This window comes from Etheostoma spectabile, chromosome 16, assembly GCF_008692095.1.
Source record: "Etheostoma spectabile isolate EspeVRDwgs_2016 chromosome 16, UIUC_Espe_1.0, whole genome shotgun sequence".
Classification (NCBI taxonomy): Eukaryota; Metazoa; Chordata; class Actinopteri; order Perciformes; family Percidae; genus Etheostoma; species Etheostoma spectabile.
In genome coordinates this window covers 16,845,422-16,850,897 of record NC_045748.1, presented here as the reverse complement: position 1 = coordinate 16,850,897, position 5,476 = coordinate 16,845,422, and the positions used below count along the sequence as shown (strand labels likewise).

Here is a 5,476-nt window from a genome sequence, read left to right as displayed (position 1 = left end):
TTTTAAACCTTTTGTAGACCTGTTCTCATCCTACTGGGTTTTTGTACAAAATTGTACAACTGTGGAGAGAGAGAGAGATAAATTAAAATAACTATGAAATTAAAAGAGACCAAGTCTTGTGTTTTATTAATGTGGGTGATTGTATTAATATTCACAGAAATGAATTATGTACAAGGCAAGTTCAGGTCAGATGAGGTGTTCAGTTTAACTTCTCATAAAGTAGTTCAGCTTATAATTGTGTAAAGGATGTAGATGCTTTCCCTCAGGAGCTGCTTGTGATGTTTGTGTTCATTACAAAAGCCTTGGCACAGTGTGGGAGATGCAGCATCCATCTGCATCACATGCTGTCGTTACACTGATGGCAATTCATATTTGCCTATAAGCACCCTTGTCACAGCTTGTGGGATGTTCAGTGTTTAATGGCTAACATTAATTTAATTGGAATATTCCACTATATAATAAGCCTTTGTTGTCCTTATTTAAGCCTTTGTCTGACAGTCCAGATGTATTCCTGATGTATAAACACCAATCTCTTACATAAGTGAGGTTGTAATGTGAGTGCAACAATGATTTATTTACTTTTGCTGCAGCATTATATTTACATAAAAAATTACATGATATTATCTACTGGCCTTGGAAAAAGCATTGAATTCAGTTCCCTGAGAGAAAAATAAAGGTCTGAGAAGGTATTAAGAAGTCTTTTTCATTTGACTCACAAGAGTCTTATAGAATAGAAAATATTTTTCTTTTTGCCTGTTGTAGCCAGTAATCTCAGTGTAATAGCCCAAAGTGGTATTGTGGTGAAAGTAGATTGTGTTCCCAGCAGGCTGTTTAATCCTTTTTGTGGAGTTTCAGACATGTAGCAAATACTGTCACTACTGCTAACTGTGTCTAGCAAAAACTTAATTTATTAATGAATACACCCATTTTCTGTCACTTTCATGAGTCCAGGTTGTGTTAATTACCGGTAATGTCATCCTACAAAATTGTTTTATATACTGTTAGGGGGAAAAAAACAAATGTGATATATTCATCATACTTCCATATGATTGTAAAATTGTTAATAAATTGCATTTTATGTGGTATTAAATTTAACTAGAGTTAAATTTGACTTGGAGTACTCTGCAGAAACCCTGTGACTAATATTATCAGCAGGAATCGCAAAACTTGTGACTTGAGGAAAATATGTGTCTCAATAGAACTCCTTCATTGTTTCTCACTCCATTCACTTGTCCTGTTTGTTGACTGAGTATCCAACAGGCCAAACGGGATATTACACCATTGAAAGCGCAGTGGTCTGAACACGGTGCAGTCTGTGGCTTCTTCAATCTCTGATCATATCATAACAAGCATAAACATCACAGTCCGTGCCTTCAGAAAGTATTGATTCTTTGTCAGCACTGCATAAACACTTTTAACAGAAGCTGTAGTTTTCCCATTTTCTTATTGATGGATAAAAAAAATTGCCAATATTAATGCATCCTTACAAATATGTCTCATCATTTTCTAATCCTATCCACTAACTTGACTCAAAACTGTTACATTTAAGGATGTAAAATAGTGATAAAAAAAGACAAGTCCTGCTCCAAACAACAAAGTTATATAGAGGTCAATCTTAGTAAAGACGGCGGTTGTTTAGAACTAAAATAGCCGAGCCAGTATTTATATATTTCTGTGAATCAGTGGCAAATAAAACACAGTATTATCCCAGAGATCACAAAGAATGATGGAGAGCTATTACAACTCTAGCATTGGCACCACAGGAGTATTAATAGTAACGTCTGGTGCCAAAGGTACAGTGGCACGGTGATTATTACAAATAGGGACAGGTGGATGTATGTGGGGAGACACTGCAACATACTCACAGACTCTGAGTCAAGTAAATATAGCTGTGAATTTACAGCTCAGGAATGTGACCAGGATAGCACAGACAGTAGAGGCTGTGGTCCAACTAGACATACAAAGCTCCTGCTGCTGCTGAAGAATTTCATCTGGTATATGGACACATCACAGGATCAATACTTTATAGTAAACCAGCCATTAAATCCAAGTATAGTATTAGTGTACCTCTATATTCTCATTAAAGCCACTAGTGGCTAAATCCTAAACTTGTTTTAGGATTTGTGAGTTACTGTCTTCCATATCTGAAATGATTCTCTGCCTGTATCAGCTCCCTACTTAAGTTTTGGATTTAAGATTCATTTTAAGCCCTTACCTACGTGCTTCATGTAATATCTAACAAGTGATAAACTGAAAATTAGGCCACCCAAAAGAGCACTTTGCAATCCTTTGATAACTCCTTAAAGAGTTATAATGGCAGTGCAGTGCAGAAGCTGCTAGTATTGCTGTTCAGCATACCCCCATGCTGTCTTGCATTTCAATGACTTCATTCAGATTCATACATTTTGATTCATTTGACCCAATGATTGTGTTTAGGTGGGATACAGAGAGTTTCCAAAGCCACTGAGATTTAATCATGGCTCCATTGTTCCTCATCTCATATAATGTAGCTCTGGTGCTCAGAATTTAAGTCAGTTAAACTTTTTGATATCCTTTATATCTCCTTTGAAGATAAGAGTATAAATAGAAATATGACACATTGGCGCCCGGATATAGAGGTTTGCTCCTCGACACAGCGGTCCCTGGTTTGACTCTGGCATGCGGCCCTTTGCTGCATGTCTTTCCCCCCTCTCTCTCCCTTTCACTTCTTCAGCTGTCCTGTAATTAAAGGCCTAAAATGCCCAAAAGAAATCTTAAAAAAAAGACACATAAACCGTAGAATATATGTACGGATAAAGTCAGATATATTCTATATTTTACTTCTTGCCATCAAATCCCATGAAGAAATAAAACAAACAATACATTGGTCATACTTACAATTATTGCCTGCTTTGTCAAAGCCTAATTTTATTCTTCTGTGCCATAAACCTCCATTGTTCTCTGAAATGTATTCAAACCACATCAATGAGCCACACAGGGTGCCTACTGCCTAGGTATCTCACCTGGTATAGCATATGCACACGTAAAAAGGTTCATTCCTTGACAGAACGGCTGTGGGTTTGACTCCGACCTGTGGCGCTTTGTTGTGTGTCATTCCCCTCTTTCTCCCCTTTCATGTCTTCAGCTGTCCTTTAAAAATGATGGACTAAAAAAATTCAACAAAAAATCAAGGACCCACACTTTTGCACAAGGTGACATGTTCCTTTACTACGAAGAAAATCGGCACTGCTGTTTATTTTAGGTCAATCCCACATACTATCAATCCCACATACTATCAATCCCACATCCCATGTAATAATCACTAGGACACCAAATGAAATGAAATATTAGCAGTTATTTAAAGATATCTTGCCACAGGCAGCGTATGGAAGTCAGAAAGTATTGGTATAGGATAATAGGATATATTGACAATTAAAAAAAGCACACAATATATTGCTAGTCTTACCTTTTAAATAGCAGTATAGCTAAAAGTGTAAATGAAACAAAGTATAAATGAAAATCCAGAAAATAATAGGCTACTATAAATTAATAGGATTGAAAAGAACTGTGAAGGAGTCAATAATGACAAATGGAGGAAAGATAATAGAAAGAGTCACTTCATGAGTCGCCATTCTCCACACTTCAACAGAGACTGCAGTGTTTTTTTACCAGTACTTGTATAGTTAAGTATTTAGTATAAAAGTATTAGTACTTTTTTTTTACTAGCTTTCACACTGGCTGTAAAGGCAATAGTGTGTATCTTGTTTATCCTCTCCTGATTTTATCTCATCCTTTCACTCTACTGTGTCCTTTCTTTACTATCTTTTTTTTCATTTTTTTTTTAATCGGTGTCATCTACAAAAAGAGACATACTGTAGATGGAGCAGCAACATCCTTTCTGATGCTGCTTGATTGTCCGAGGCATACAGTGCATCATGTGCTCAGCCATGTATGTGTAGCCTCTGGGTTTGTTCATACACACGCAGGCTTTCAACATTTTTCAATTCAGCACTCAAGACTACGTTTCTGTCGGTTATCTGGTCCAATGATTTGTGCAGTAAAGGAACACACAGCCCAACAGATTTGGTAAGGAATCACCCTGAAGTGGCTCATGTATGGATGAAACTAGTAGAATCATGCAGTATAATTAGTCAATAAGGAGGACAATGTAGACGGCAAAGGAAACTCATTGTTGTTTTCAGTTTGAATACCACAATGGGAAAGGTATATCTCCACATTTAAGCTTAAAAGAAAAGGAAGGACAACAGATAATTATTGTACGTTTTATTCATTTATGAAAAAAACATTTTTATGTATTTTTTCAGGGGTTGCATTTTCACAGTTTTAAATATTTGCCAGAACTGACCCATTTTCAAGTATCGGTGTAAAAGTCAAAGCTTTACAAAAATGAAAAACACAAACTGCTTTAACTATTCCAGTGATGTATTTCCAGAAAACAGGCCATACAAAATGAGAAACATACATGGTGGCTCATATTGTCGTATGTGCTACATTTGTATTTGAACCACGCTGACTTCATTTTTTAAGTAAGGAGAACAGCAAGACGAACTGAACTTTACTTTTTCATGGGATAGAACCAAAATTCAAAGCCAGGATGAAGGCAGGAGGTCCTGAGTGTGAACTTAGGGTGTTTTTTTTGGTTTAAATGGATGGATGATTCACTGATGTGTCATGGGAGGTAAATAACTGCATAAAGTTCTGAAGCAAAGGTAGATGCCCTTAGAAGAACTGTAATTGTGTAGGTTTAGGAGAGAAGGCTTTTATCCACATGGCACAGCCCTACAAGCAGAAAACACTACGACAAAGAATCTTCCACATGACTACATTTTGCCTTTGTGATGTTTCTCTGGAAATACAAATATGCTAATGCATTTATTAAAAACAACTGAAAGCAGGCCTGTTATTAAGTGCCAAGAGGTTTTAGAGTTCAAGAGTTACTAACAATGTCCTTCTGCATAGTTTTGGCTTTGTCCAATTTTGGCACCTTTTGCCCTCCATATAGCGAACTAAAAATGTGCGATTTTGTTTTTCTGTGGCTTAGTTAAGGAAGTACAAAGCATTTATGTTCTTCATAAGTTCTTCTGTTGTGTTAACATAAAAATACACATCATTAACGTATCTTAAACAAACTCAGGCACACACAGAGAAGACAATTAGTGCCCTTATCCTATGCAATATATCATGAAATGCTGTTGATGTTGACAGGCACCCACTCAATGACCTTAATACTTCAATTTTTCTGTCATAGCCTACTTACTCTTATTTAATCACTCAAAAGATATGCACGTCACTACCTGTTTATAAGTTACCAGGTGTGTTTGTGAAGGTGGCTTTGTAGCATGTGTTCAGCCGGTCCACGTGCAGGGCTGATAAATAAGTTCTCACTGCCAATGTGACACTGCTGTGACAATCGGATACCTCGCCAGACCTGCTGTGTGTGTGTGTGTGTGTGTGTGTGTGTGTGTGCGTGCGTGCG

At 36.9% G+C, this 5,476-nt stretch overlaps 1 protein-coding gene across 2 annotated transcripts in view; it reads right to left on the bottom strand.

Moving 5' to 3' along the window:
- Nucleotides 1-4,247: 4,247 nt before the first annotated feature.
- The window catches only part of fam78ab (family with sequence similarity 78 member Ab), a 13,025-nt gene continuing 11,796 nt past the window's right edge, over nt 4,248-5,476 (bottom strand). For both annotated transcript variants that reach the window (XM_032539971.1, XM_032539972.1), the window contains one exon: nt 4,248-5,476. This exon is cut by the window's right edge and continues 4,000 nt beyond it. The gene's annotated coding sequence lies outside the window, so the exon portion shown is untranslated.